Source organism: Ursus maritimus, unplaced genomic scaffold (assembly GCF_017311325.1).
Source record: "Ursus maritimus isolate PB19 unplaced genomic scaffold, ASM1731132v1 scaffold_6, whole genome shotgun sequence".
Taxonomy (NCBI): domain Eukaryota; kingdom Metazoa; phylum Chordata; class Mammalia; order Carnivora; family Ursidae; genus Ursus; species Ursus maritimus.
This window is the reverse complement of record NW_024426774.1, coordinates 14,683,391-14,698,779: the sequence shown is the minus strand read 5'-3', so window position 1 is coordinate 14,698,779 and position 15,389 is coordinate 14,683,391. Positions and strand designations below refer to the sequence as shown.

General features: G+C 46.3%; 1 pseudogene; it reads left to right on the top strand.

Annotated features, from left to right (window-relative positions):
* Positions 1–6,823: 6,823 nt before the first annotated feature.
* Positions 6,824–7,710, top strand: LOC103671704 (annotated as a pseudogene).
* Positions 7,711–15,389: the final 7,679 nt, after the last annotated feature.

Genomic DNA, 15,389 nt, shown 5'->3' with positions numbered 1-15,389 from the left:
GAGGCCTGAAAGGAACAGAGAAGACTGAGAAGAGACAGTTTGCTCTCTCTGCTTGTCTTCAAGCTGGGACATTAGTCTTCTTCTGCCTTTGGACTTGGACTCGGACTGGAACTTAACACCAGCAGCTCTCCTGGGTCTCCAGCCTGCTGACTGCAGATCCTGGGACGTCTCTGTCTCTATAATCATGTGACCCAATTCCTGATAATGACTCTCTCTATATATGTATATGTATATATATTTATATATATAAGCATCCTGTGGGCTCTGCTTCTCTGGAGAAGCTAGACTAGGGCTAACACACAGTGCCTTCTGCAATGCAAGTGCCCAGTAATGGCAGGGAGTGAAGGAGGGGGTGAAGGAAGGGTAATTAGAGTGTTGGGGTACCTCCCAAACTCTCCTCAGCCAGCTGAGGAGATGCCTTAAAGAGAGACTCTGGGGAAAAGTGATACTATCCTCAGTCAGTTGTTCTTAGCCTCTGCTATACCTGGAGCTCTGCATCTCTGGACCTCAGACCAATCAGTGTGTGTGTCTGGGAAGGGGACCCAGGCACCATTCGGGCTCTTTTCTTTTTCTTTTTATTAATTATTTCTTTTTTTTAATGATTTTTTATTATATTATGTTAGTCACCATACAGTACATCCCTGGTTTCCGATGTAAAGTTCGATGATTCATTAGTTGCGTATAACACCCAGTGCACCATGCAATATGTGCCCTCCTTACTACCCATCACCAGTCTATCCCATTCCCCCATCCCCTCCCCTCTGAGGCCCTCAGTTTGTTTCTCATAGTCCATAGTCTCTCATGCTTCATTCCCTCTTCTGATTACCCCCCCCTTCTTTATCCCTTTCTTCCCCTACCAATCATCCTAGTTCTTATGTTCCATAGATGAGAGAAATCATATGATATTTGTCTTTCTCTGCTTGACTTATTTCACTTAGCATTATCTCCTCCAGCGCCGTCCATGTTGCAGCAAATGTTGAGAATTCGTTCTTTCTGATAGCTGAGTAATATTCCATTGTATATATGGACCACAACTTCTTAATCCAGTCATCTGTTGAAGGGCATCTCGGCTCCTTTCACGATTTAGCTATTGTGGACATTGCTGCTATGAACATTGGGGTGCATATGGCCCTTCTCTTCACTACGTCTGTATCTTTGGGGTAAACACCCAGTAGTGCAATGGCTGGGTCATAGGGTAGCTCAATTTTTAACTTTTAAGGGACCTCCACACTGTTTTCCAGAGTGGCTGTACCAACTTGCATTCCCACCAACAATGTAGGAGGGATCCCCTTTCTCCACATCCTCTCCAACAATTGTTGTTTCTTGCCTTGTCTATTTTTGCCATTCTAACTGGTGTAAGGTGGTATCTCAGTGTGGTTTTGATTTGAATTTCCCTGATGGCTAATGATTTTGAACATTTTTTCATGTGTCTGTTAGCCATTTGTATGTCTTCATTAGAAAAGTGTCTGTTCATATCTTCTGCCCATTTTTTGATTTGTTTATTTGTTTCTCGTGTATTGAGTTTGAGAAGTTCTTTGTAGATCTTGGATACCAGTCTTTTATCTGTAGTGTCATTTGCAAATATATTCTCCCATTCCGTGGGCTATTTGCCACACACTCGAGGTTACAAAGCCTTGCTGGGGCAGCTTGAGAGCTCTAGGCTTGTGCTGTGTGCTTTTCCCAAATGAGTCTCGCCTTTGGACTTCTCTTGGGGCCAGGAAAGCATTATGATGGCACAAACTTTGGAGACAAGTGTAAATTTGCTCCTGATCGACTAGGCCAGGGTACTTCTAGGACTCAGAAAACCCAATGTTTGAAACTCGCTCTGAGTTATGTCCTGTCTGCATTCAAGCTCAGATTCTTGGAGAAGGGCCTCCAACAAGGAGCATTTTCATCCAAAGTGTGAGCAGGCTCTGTGTCAGCTGTCAGCACCAGGAAAGGAAAAGGACCAGGGATGCTCTGTGGGTAGCTGGTGACAATGGGATGTCACAAAGAGTTACTAGGGGAAGACTCGTCAGCACTGACAATGCTGTGGTGGGGTGCAGGAGGAACCCAGAGCCCCCCAGGGTGCTTTGGAAAGCCACATTTCAGGCTTGTGCGCAGGAATGACTGGCCTGGCCTGCTGACGCTGGCTTGCAGCAGGAGATCAAAGGCTCGGGGCGCCTTGGCTGGGGTGGTAACTGGCCACTGTGTTCTGGCTTCCTAGCCGCTCCATAAACCATCTCTGACAGGGTGGCATCTCCAGCAGGCCGGCGATGCAGAAGGGAGCACATGCAGCCATATTTCAGCCCGGACACCAGGACTTGAATGTGAGCGCGTGCGTGTCTGGGGCTGAAGTTTCCTTGAAGCTGATTTGTGACCGTCTGAATTTACGGCCTTGGAGGACACCAGATTGACCAACTAGACCCATATGTGTTCAGTCCCCAAGCCTGCATCTCAGAGAGCACAAGGGGGAGGGTGGAAGGGAGGAGGGGGAGAGATGTTAGTATGTTCCCGGCAATAGGTGGTGATACAGGTCCTGTCAAGCGACGGATTTTTAGAGGCATTTTAAGGACATCTCATCGTCCTCTTCTCTCTCACTCAAGGTTGTCTGCAGAGCCTGGAGCTGAAGGGCCTTATAGAAATTATTCAAAGTCACAAGTATTCCACAGGAATTGGATAGGAGACTGATACCTCAGAGTCCTCTTTTTGGCCCAGCAGCCCCAAGAACACTTATCTTCATGACAGCAACTCTGCTTTAAAGGGAGTGGGACTCAGTTTCCCTTGTGAGTGGGGAGTGGGCTATCTCTGCTTCTGGACAAGTCTTGGTGCACCCTACAGGAGGACACGGGGCCTGATTTGTGCACTGGTGGGGCGGGGGCAGTGTCCTACCTGTCTAAAGGCCGGGAGATGACCTCCACTGAGCCCTTCCAGCTCTGAGATCCAAGAATCAGTCAGTTAACAAACATTCCTGGGGCTCTGTGCTAGGCCTCATTCTAGAAGGTTATGAATTACCATTCTTTTCCCCAACAAAGACAGAGTCTAAAATGCTTCCCCTCAGGGACAGGTGACATAGACTTGTTCAGACAAAGGCAGGGCCTGACATCAGCTCCTTCCCTGAGAGAAGATAAGCGGTGTCTCAGAGGGGAATGCACAAGGACACAGCAAGGGACTAAAGGGGAACCGGGCAAAAAAGGGCCCTATTAGTGGGTCGCAGGTGCTAAGCTTGCTTTCTCGTCTCCCATCCCAGAAACAGAAGGAATAGATGGTCCTGGGCATCTCATGTTCTTCCTTGATCACTCACCCGTCATTCAGGAGGCCTGCGTACATGGAAGGTGGCCTCCCAGCCTGTGATGGCAGGTGTGTGTGTGTGTGTGTGTGTGATTGTGTGTGTGTTACCTGCACACAACCCCCAGGCATAGAGACTCACTGGTAGCAAGGTGACACAAAAGAAGAGGCACGGTGAGGTAGAAAGGGTGCCTAAATTGGAATAAGAGGACTGGTATGGACTGAATGTTTGTGGCCCACCCCACAAATTCTTATGTTGAAACCCTTGTCCCGCAGTGTGATGGATTAGGACGTGGGGCCCTTGGGGGTAATTAGGATTGGATGAGGTCATGAGGGTGGAGCCCCCCATGCAGGGGATTAGTGCCCTCCCTGAGTCACAAGAGGGCTTGCTTCTCACTGCTCGATGCCACGTGAAGACATGAGAAAGTGGCCATCCGCAACACGGGAGAGACTCTCCTCTGAGCTCACGTGCTGTTCTGATCTCAGACTTCCTGCCCGCAGAACTGTGAGGAGTAAGTTCCCGTGTATGCGCCCCCAGCTTATGGTACTCGTGACACTGGCCAGCACAGACATGATAAGGGCGGCGTTTTGAGCAACAACTCTGCTGTGTCCTGGCAGTGTGGCTTTGGGAGAGTCACTTACCCTCTCTGACCATAAATTCATTCTGCTGGAAAAATGAATAATAACTCTTGCTCTGCTTGTGTCCTTCTCCTGGTTGTTAGGAGAACTAAAGGATAGGCTATACACGGAACTGTTCCACAGAATCTCGGTTTTCCGAAATATTCAGAGAAAACAATCTCTGTTCGTTTTTAAAACGAAACACTGCCGTGGGGCTGCCTTTTCTTTTTTCTTGCTAAGGTTGAGAATGTTTCTGTACACATGATTCCAAAATACTGTTGGCTTTCCGTTTTAGTTTTGAATTTCTACCTGACCTAAAGTTGCTCAACAATGAAACCAGGTTCCTCTTTGTGTGGATTCCTTGGTTTCTTCTCTGCCCACCCTGCTATTTTGTGATTTTTCCCCCCGGGAAAATGAGCCAGGAGAGGGAGAGCAAGGGGCTCATCCAGAAATGCTCATGTTGTGGAAAGATCCTGACTCCTGGATAAATGAAGTGTGGATTGCTGGCAGATTTCTTAAGATAATATTTGTGGCAGGAAAAATCATGTTCAGTTAAATAATTGGAAGCAATTCTCTCAAAGAGAGAATTATCTTTTGTTTAGCAAAATACCTTGATGACTTTTTTGGGTACAAAAGGTGAGCTCGCCCCAGGACATGGCTCAGATGCCTTAGACTGGAGGTGGTTTTCAACCCTGCTTGTACATTAGGAGCTTTGGAAAAGTATGTGTACATGTCCCCAGCTCCAGAGCTCTAATGTAATTGGCCTGGGGTAGGATCTGGACATCACTATTTTTAAACACTGCCCCCCACCCCCCGCCCAGGAGATTCTAATGTGTAGCCTGGGGTTGATTCCCCTGCACCACACCCAGACAAGAGGGGCTGGGAGAAGAGTGACAGAACTGGGGGGCTGGTAGCTTGATGGGAGATGAGAGAGGGAAAGAGAAGTCAGTTTGGGTGGTAGTGGGCTGGGGCTCTCTGTGCAGAGATGACCAGCGAGATGTTTCCAGTGCCCAGGGGAGCCAGGGACAATTAACAAAGGAATCCCTGGCATTTAATTTTTAGGTCACTTGCTTCCCCGTATGTAGTACCTACAACACTACCCTATAGCTTCAAGTCCTCAGTGAAAGTCTCTACCTGCCCAGTCTAGTGTCCACAGTACTGTGGGGGAAATGCCGGAACTTAGGCTGGCTCCAGTGTTAAACAAAAAAAAAAGTCCAACACCTGCAGGAGATAAAAATTGGAGAAGGGATGGGAAATCCAGCAAGAGTGGGAAATTGGAGCTAGGAAGGAACGAGGACAAAATAGCCTCCTACGAATCCTCTGGGATTTTGGGAAGGATGCTTGGTTTCCTACCGTTTGTGGGTTAGGGATTCAAGGCAATTTTATTGAAATCTCAGTGGATAGTGCCTCAGCTGCTTGAGGACATGAAGACTTTACAAACAGCTGACACTCGAGCCAAAGAATAATAAATAATTCACCACCTTCCACTCTTTCTACCGCACACACTCCATGTGTGGAATATTTTACAGTGATCACAGTTCATTCGCATTCATCTCTCTTTGAGCTTTTCAGCAGGCCTGAGAGATGGGGAAGGAAGGAATTTGTCACATGCGAGCGTGAGAAAAGGGGGTTCTTAGCGGCCGTACCTTGCATCCAGCCAATTTCAGGAGCGGCAGAGCTTAAAGCATCATGGGCTCCGAAGCATCACTCCTGGTTTTGACTCGGTGCTCAGCCCACCATTTCTGCCTGAGTTTGGGTCTCCGACAGCTTTGGCCCTGCAGGAAGAACCTTCTTGTGCCTTCACACTCTTTTATCTTTAAACAACATGAACTCCAGACCTAACATTTGATTTAATCTCTTCTCTCTCTGCCATCTTTTCTCCCCTCTCTTTTCAACTCTCCCCTTTCCCCATCCCCTCATCCCCATCCACCCACCGTTTCTGTAGCATTTACGTGGCCATGCTCTCATTCAAGAGACCTCCCCTAGATAACTGTGGTCATACATGGATTCCACCTAAGAGTGTTTTCGAGCCCTTTCTTGTTCTTCGGTCTTCTGTGTTTCTTTATCTGATTCCAGGATGAGTCAAATGTGCTTACCAGCACGGATTGCAGAATCCCCGGGTTTCTAACCGGGAAACGGTGGAACTGGGAGGAACTTCCTGGCTTTGCTCACGGACCTCCACAAGTTGTTGATGTAACACTCATTCTCGGCAGCTAGAGAGGACTAAACATATTAACTGGCTTTAGCTGACCTTTGCTCTAGATTTAGAAGAGAGGAATGGTGACCTGTTTCTCCCACGTGGAAGCAAACAGCAGAGTGTATTTTATGCCCAGGTGTTTGCCATATAGCTTGATACAAAACCATGTCCTGGAAAACTATAAGCCAATCTAATTTATAGAAATAAACTGAGTGAGAATCATTATTTTTTATTGGTACCACTTAATGTGAAGAAAATGCACATTTTCCAAAAATATGGAAAAAACGTTCCATTTGCCTTATTGGGTCCAAATGTTAGGTTTAAATTATTTTACTATGCAAACTTTCTTTCATATCTTGGCAGTAGTGATTTCCATTTTTATTCCTTTGGTATCCATAATCTTATGAGAATCAAAAACATATGCTTTGAGATCACTGGACAGCTCCTCCTCCCACATTTTAAAAATGCACAAGGAAGGTTATTGCTCTGGTAGCAAAAATAACAGGAACGCTATGGGAGAAAATTATGAGGACATCGAGGCTGAATGGGAAAGAGGTTCAAAAGGTGCATTCTGGTTTTCATGCTTTTGATTTGCAAGTCATAAAGCTGGAAGAGCCCCTGCCTCCTGCTGACTGCCACTAAGAATGTGATTGTTTCTTCTCTAATAGAGGATTGCTTATTCAATGCTCCAGGTTTGCAATATTGGAGGAGAAGAGGGCATCTGGCTTTTCCAGTGTTTCTCGAGATGGGGTGCCTGTTGCCCCGGGAAGTAGGCTGAGAGTGGAGGGACTTCTGGCCTCCCTCTGTCTGCAGGAGGAGGGTGCATTTGGCAGGGAGGCAGAAATATCCTACACGTTTTGGTCTCCGGAATTTCAGGCTGACAGAGAGAAGTCAGTGAAGAGGTGAGAGCTTTGTGTTCGCTCCTGAAAAAAAAATTATTGGAAAAAAAATGGAGGGGAGTCAGATATTGAAATGTGACGAAAGGCTCTCTTGCAGCCAGCGCTGAGAGCAATGGGCATCTCCCGGGACCACTGGCACAGGTGCTTCAAGACCGGGGGCAAGAGAAGTCCTTACCACAAGAAGCAGAAGTATGGGCTGGGATGCCCGGCTGCCAGTGCTAAGATTGGCATACACACAGTCCACATTTGGAGAGGCAGTAAGCACCATGCCTTGAGGCTGGATGTGGGGGAACTTCTCCTGGGATTCCAAGTGTTATACACACAAAACAAGGATTGTTGACGTTGTCTACAATGCATCCAACAACGAAGTGGTCTGCCCCAAGACCCTGGTAAAGAACCAGATCATGCTCATTGATAGCACACCGTACCCACAGTGGTATGAGCCCCGTGACGCACTGCCCCTCCACCACAAGAAGGGGGCCAGGCTGACTCCCGAGGAGGAAGAGATTTCAAAGAAAAAGCGATCAAAGAAAATTCAGAAGAAATATGATGAAAGGAAAAAAGAATGCCAAAATCAGCAGTCTTCTGGAGGCGCGGTTCCAGCACGGCAAGCTTCTGGCGTGCTTGGCTTCAAGACCAGGCCAGTGTGGCTGAGCAGATGGCTATGTGCTAGAGGGCAAGGAGCTAGAGTTCCATCGGAGGAAAATCAAAGTCCAGAAAGGCAAATAAATCTTCCTCTCTCCTATCTTCGGTCGTGTAAAAAAAGGTGTTTATTGTTTAAAAAAAAAATGTGATCAAAGGAAGGTGGGAAGGGTGTCAAAGGAGAATGGGAAGAGCAGATGAGAGGCTCAGTGTCCTTCAGGGGTAAGAGGTCAAGGGCCTCGGTGACTCCCATGAGCCGGGTCATAGTCCAGCCCTGGCATCGGCACAGTACAGAATGCTCACTGGCTGCTCATTCAGCCAAGACTCATGTTTCCAGAAATACGCCATCTCATCCTCTGCCTCCTCCTTTGTATTTGCCGTGTTTGTCCTTTCTGGAACTTCGGCCTTGCTCAGTACACACAGCTGTGTACCCCACATTTCCTCTGTCCATGAATTGGTGATTAGTGAGCACATGTTTTAATCCCCAGATCATATATTTCTGTAGCCCACTTGCTACTTTTTATCCTCAAAAACAATATTACATTGGAATGTTCTCCCCTGGTCCATTCCAAAAAACTCACTCTTCTTTCATAATTGACACAAGCATCTTATTCTCTATGAAACCCTACCTGATCTCCCAAAGCCAAGCTGTTTTGTCTCTTTTGAGGCCCCCTGTACTTGGGGGGCACACGGCAATTATTGCCCTCATTCTCCTCTGTCATGCTTTTCTTTCTACAGGTCTGGGAATTCTTCTGCACATAAACTCCCAAGGGCAGGAACTGCCTTACTTACCCTGACTTTCCACACATTTCAGTCCCTAGCACAGAATAGGTGCTTAGTAAATGTTCCTGAATGGATGACTGAATGAATGGCATTCATTCATCTAAGCCCTGATTGGTTGCAAGGATGAGTAAAATAATGTACTTCATTCACAAATAGGCAAATGTAATTACAGGGGAAGTACTATAACATTTTTTTCATATTAACTGTTAATTAGTTTTTGCATCCTAAGAATGAAAGGGAGCACTTACAACTGTATGTTTCATAACCAAGTGGAATAATGCAGACCCCCTTATATGAGAACTCCCTGACCCACCTTCCACATTTACTTTGACTTTCTGACATTGACCGTGGATGTTAATCAGGTAGTTAAATGATCATTGCATGACGATCAGCTCCTTTATCTCTGGAAATCGATACTGACTCTGCCAAACAAGACTTTAAAAATGCAGAGGGGAGGCACCCTCAGCTTTGGGGCATAGTGTCTCATTTGTTTGGATGGGGAATGCTTTCAATGACCATGATTCAGGAAGCAGGCTTATGGCCATCTGTGCAGACCAGAGGGATGTAAGGGTCCCACCAGGAATGCATTTCACTGCATCAGGACCTCAATCTCTGAGGAGACTTCCATTGCAGCTCCCAGTAGCTCAGTCACCAGAGCAAGTCAGACTTCCACTCATTCATGGGGCAGCTTCTTCTCCAGGGCCAAGTCCTGCTCAGAACTGTCTTCATGAGGCTTAAAGATAAAGTTGGCTTGTGCTTCGTAGACATGAGTGGAACATGTTAGTAATCAGTCAAACTGGAAAATGGTTAAGTGCAGGGAGCTGGGAGCTGAGGGGATTCAGTGGTTGTCCTGGCCCCATCCACTTCCCCACCACTAGCCCCACCCACTTCTCCATTATTAGCCTCAGGCAAGTTACTTAACTTCCCTGAGCCTCACTCTTCTTTTTGCAACATGGGAGTCAAAATAGCATTTCTATTCATCTTCCAGAATGGTTATGAAGATTAAATGAAACAAAGACTATATACTTATAATAACTAAAATACTGTTTTGCTTCCTGTGGTATCCCTAGGGCCTCGCCGAGAGCCTGGGACTTAGTGGAGCTCAGATCCTTGGAAAGGTTGATGACCGTTTGAGGGACAGAAGAGTATCATAGTGTGTATGACTCCAACTGGCCTAGTTCAAATCCTAGCTCCACCTCTTTCTAGCTGTGTCGACCTTGAGTAAGTCACTTAAATTGTTTGTGACCCAGGCACCTTTTCTGAGGACAATAATAGTTTCTACTAGGATGATTTGAGATTTAAAAGAGGTCATGCCTTTGAAGCTCTCGGGGCAGTTCCTGAAACATATAACCTTTAATAAACGTGAGCTACTATTATCCCACCTCCTAGAGGCCACCATTTACTCAGAGACAGAATAATATCCATGTGTGAGATACTTTGGTAACTTTTATTGAAGCTATTCAGATATCTTTGGTAGTGCATGGGCTTATGTGACTTTGTCAGTGGACTCCAACAAAACATTCGCTGTTCATCCCTCTCACACCAAGCCTTGCTCTTCTTACCTAAGAAATCAAGAGATACACTTTGAAGCTAATGCTTGCTGTTTCGTGGATTCTCCTAAAGTTACATTCTTTTTTTTTTTTAACAAACTTTTTTATTTTGGAATAATTTTAGATTTACAGGAAAGTTGCCAGGATAGGGTAGAACATTCTTGTATACACTTCACCGTGTCTCCCCTAATATGAACATCTTATATAACCATGGGACATTTGTCAAAATGAAGATATTAACACTCTACATCATGTTGACTAAACTGCAGGCTTGTTTTCTGTGTCACCAGTTTTTCCACTAATGTCCTTTTCCTCTTCCAGGTCCCATACTGGACACAGTTGTCCTGTGTCTTTAGTCTCATCCCATCTGGGACTGTTTCTCCGTCTTCCTTTGTTTCCTGTGACCTTGACGGTTTGGAGGAGTACTGTCAAGCACTTTGTAGACTGTTCCTCACCTTAGGTTAGCCTGATGTTTTCCCCACGGTTAGATTGGGACTGCGGGTTTTGGGAGAAACACCATAGCAGTGAAGTGCCGAGACTAAGATGAGAAATCTCTGTCTTTGCTGTCTTTTGCATCTCCTTAATTTTTTTCCTTGTCTTTTGTAATTATCACCCTCACACCACCCCCCAAAATGGACTTGCAGCCTGAGGAAACCAAAGGGTAAGAACCGAGTTGGGCTTTGAAGGGAAATTAGAATTTGGAGGTGATAAGGCATTTTGCTTGCCTGAGTCTCCACTGTACTTGACAGGCCACAGCCCACCACGAGGATATAACCTCCCTTACTCCAACCTACTCCCCCAGTTTGTGGTCATTTGGGAGAGGTTTTATATGACACGTGGCATACATTGAGTTTTATCTTCATTTCAGGGTACAGGTGCTAATATTTCAGTGATTTCCTGTGGGTCTTCTGCTCCTGCTCCACGGAATGCCCATGCCTTCCCTGTGCACACTCAGACTGTGCCCTCTCTAACCCAGATCTCATGCCTCCTCTGCCTCTGCAAAGCCAGGCTTGAGTTCAAGGTGGGAATCCAGGTAGATGTACAGACACAATGGAAGACACATGTGGTGAGGGATTCTGGGAAAAAGCTCAGTTCATGGGCTAATGGTGAGGTCTCTGGGTAGGTGCCCACACTTCATTTCTGGTCTTCGGTGCCAGAAGAATTATGCTAATGCTCAACCAACCTCAACTCCACTCTTAGGTCGTGCATCATATGTCACTTCTGTCCTTACTGCCCCTATCAAATACTCTAAGGTCATGAAGGAAGATAAGAGGGAGAGGACTTGACTGCCCATAGATCTTTGAAATGCAGGAACTTTCAGGTTGGGATTTCCATGTTTACAATTGAGGACAGCAAGAAGACTTGGTTTCCAGTCCCAGATCTGGCTCTCCTGGAACCTGTATTTACCCCGGGCTGCAAAGGGAGGGAGGGAGAATGAGGATGGAGTGTGGGGGGGGGGGCTACACATGCAGTCCCCCAGTGACTGTGGACAGCAAGGTCCACAAGGGTGCTGTCCCTGACTCTACCATAGCTGCGATCTCGCAGTGTCGCCTCCCAGCACTCACCCCGCCCCCATTGCCCTTGCTGGAGCCCACAGGTTCTGAACCCAAGTTTGTGGAAATCCCAGCTTCCTAGGGCTCACACCTGAATCCATGATCCAGGCCTGAGCGTCAGGATATGAGGCAGACAACATGTAAGTCCTCCATTCTCAGTCTCTCCTCCCAAGAGTAGGTCCTTGTGCAAGCAGCAAGAGAAAAAAAGGAAGGAACAAGCCTCAGAGCCAAAAGTCACACAGCCTCCAAATAATTACCATCACCACAAAACAGAAATCCTTCAGGGCTTGGGCTCTGGCAGGCTCCTGTCCCCTCCATCCCAGCTCTAGGCTTCTCTGACCTGCTCTCCTACCCCAGGCAATGCTTCTGAGCTGGGAAGGAGAGACCTTTGAAATAGATGATCCTGGAATGCATTGTATGAGAATTGATAAATAATTCAACCTTAACACAAAAGGCTTTTTGAGGAAGACCGTATTCTTGAAATAATTTAAGCTTAGTGCTTCAAACTCTAAATAGAAATACTTCAGCTAATGGTTATTAATCTTCTGAAATTCACATTTCTTCATTTTGAGGATAGTTGAAAACTGGGGGGGAGGGGAGGACCCACAAAGAGAGTTGGCAAATTTCAGACTGAATATTTAATTTTCACACGATTTAGGCCAAAGCGCGGTGCAATTTGTAGGCTTGTGAAGGTTAAAATTCGCCAGACCACATGTTTTCTTGAGTTGCAAAATCATGACTGGGGACTTAACGCAGGACGTCTTCAGCAGCAAATATTTGTTGGGGGAAAAGCCTTGTTTTAAACATAAGAAAGAAAGTGAAACTGATATTCTTCATGCGTTTCTTTGAGCTACAGCCTGGTCTGGCATTCATTTAAACCAAATACTGCTGCTGCTCTGTCTCCGCTGTGGCAGGACAAATCAGAAGGGGCCCGAGAAGAATCCGTACACTGCGGGCATTCGCAGCTGCTTGATGTGGATTCAGGCAGAACGTACTGAAGAACATCCCCAAATTATGTGTTCCATGTTCAAAGAGACCACAGTTTCTCTTCGCTCCCCTCCACCCCCGTTTCACCAAAGGCAGCATGCTATGATGGTGGGAGAATGGGCTTGGGGGGATCAGTGTCTGAGGTTCAAGTCTGGGCTCCTTTGCTTGTTCACCATGAGATCCTGGGTAAGTTTCTTGCTTTCCAAGTCTCCGTTTCCTTATGTGTGAACTAGGGCAAAGTATTGCCACCTTTCAAAGTTACCGTGAGTCATGATGACAGCTTCCACCGGGGAACCCTCCTGTATAGCTGCGGGAAGGTGTGTAATAGACGTCCTTTGATCCTGCACTGTGTAATGCTGCTTTTTCATTGTTTATGCAGTTGGGCTATGACAGAACAGAAGAATCTTCTAGAGTTTGTCATGGAAAAGCAGCTCTTGTCCATTCCACTGGCTTAGTCCCACTAATTAAGAAGGGCACTGAGAAATTTTCTGGACATGTTGCCTTTAGTCCTGCAGCTCAAAACACGGGGAGGGGAGACTTAACTCAGGTTCCAGCCTCGTCTCACGCACTCCAGGGCAGGCTGTAGGGAGCATAGTACTCTGGGTCCACTCAGAGGGTTTCATCCTCATAGATCTTTCTTTCAGTGCTTCACCTTCACCTCTAAGTGCCGTGGGGGGTCTCTGCCTTCTGTAGTGCTGAGGCTTGCTCCACATGATTTGCTCTTAGGACTGCCTCCAGATACGGCACTCCATGATCCGGTTTCCACCTAATTTATTCTACCCTCACTGACTCCAGCGACTCTCTGGCCTCACTGAGATGTCTGGTCCATCGGCCCTGATGTGTTCTCACCAATCCCACCTTCCTCATGGCTCCGTTCCCTCCTGACCAAGCTCTGGTTTCTTGATCAGCACCATCTCCCCTCTCTTGCCAAGTTCTAACCTCCCTTACCTCTTTTCGTCCATACTGTGCCCTCAATCTACTTAAACCTAATTATGTTTCCAGTGACTCATACTGGAGGTTCTGGATGCTGGGGAAAATGGATCCTAACTCTGCTGCTTGGACTCTCTTTAAATCAATAACTACAGATCTCAAATTTCATCCCTTCACTTCCCTCCAAAAATCTCCAAAAGAGCCTCACTTTATGCTGATGAACTTGCCTCCTGTTGCTCCTACAGGAGTCCAGCCCTTCTGCTATGCTCTGGGGAAGCCACTGTACAGCTGGGTAAATGACATGTTGTCTTCAGGAATGGAGGGATTAAAATAGAGTCCCACTCTGCATTTCAGCCCAAATCAAAATAGTTGTGGTCCTCACCCCCTTTCCGAAGTTTGCCAACCAGCGATCACATCATGCTGATTTTTCTCAGCAACAACATGCAGCGACATCTGCCAAGTTCTTCTTTTCCATCCTTGTGTGTTGCTTTCAGACCCACTGAAGACGGCTCATGGCTGCCTGCACTGATGGTGACCATTGTGAGGGCACCAGTATCTATTTCAGAGATGACCTTGCCTCAGTCTCTTAGATTCATCATCTCTGGCGGTTAAAGCACTTCTGATTCCCTACAACAGTGGGAAGGACTTCCTCCGTATCTCTGAAATCCGGTGATATAAGTTGTTTTCCATCCTGCCCACTTCTGGGTCTCTCCTAGTTACTACATACAGCGCCCTCCCCCTTAAAGCTCTTGGAGCTTTCATTCCTCCTTCCAGAAAAGAGCAAGCATGGGATTAATTAGTTTTTTGTACTGTTTTGTGAAAACAGAAAATCAGAGGGCATTTTGCCAGATACAATATCCACTCCCCCCAATGATGGATGATGAAAGTCTGGTGACCTGGTAAAAAGTAGATTGTTTCTCTGAGTCTCATCCTTTTGAGGGTGTCATACATTAGAAACACAGCCCCCGATACTCCCAGTGAGAGGATTGGGGCTCAGTTCCTCATTTGTTAAATAAAAAAGTTTGGGCTAGAGGAATTTAAGGGTTCTTCTAGCTTTGGAATTTTAATTTTAATAAGCATCTTGAATGATACTATGCATAACAATCTTTTAAGACTGTTTTAGTGTCCCTGGATAGAAAATCATAAGGAAGCATGGCCTGGGGTCCCTGAATTTGAGTCTTCAATGGCCCATCGATTTCCTGGTACAAAAGCCAACCTATTAATAATCATAATGTCTATGTCCTGGTGTGTCACAGCCGATTAAGTCACAACAGAGTCAGGAAGCAACACTTCCCACACATGTCAGTGGGGAGCAGAACTCAAGGCTCAGGTGGTAGGGGAGGATGGTCCCTTCCTTGAATAATGGTAAAAAAAAAGCAAACCTAGGTGCTGAGACTAATTTGGACACCAAGTGCATGACCTTGAGGATATCTCTCTAAGCCTTGGTTTCCTCCTTTGTAAAACTGGAATAGAAATAATTCATACTCTGGTTGTTTGGAGGATTGAGTGAGTATGTGACATTCTTAGCATCTGAAAATCACATAATATGCAATCAATAGTAATACTTATCATAATTACTGTTGAGTATTGAGTTAAGAGGAGGGTTTCTTTTTTTTTTTTTAAGGTTTTATTTATTGAGAGAGAGTGAGAGAGCGAGTAAGCATGAGCCTGGGAAGGGGCGGAGGAGAGGGAGAGAGAGAATCTCAACCTGACTCAGGGCTCCATCCCAGGACTCTGAGATCCAGACCTGAGCCAAAATCAAGAGTCAGCTGCTCAACCGACTGAGCCACCCAGGCGCCCTGAGGGGATGGTTTCTTAAAGGCTGGCGATAGATTCTGAGAGCAAGGCCTTTGCTGGTGCTCCTAATATCCAGGTATACAGGTGGCTACTTCTGCTTGCTAGGCTCAGCTCTAGGTATCAACCTCACATCCTCATCCTCTGGACACTCGAAGCTTCTCTGCCT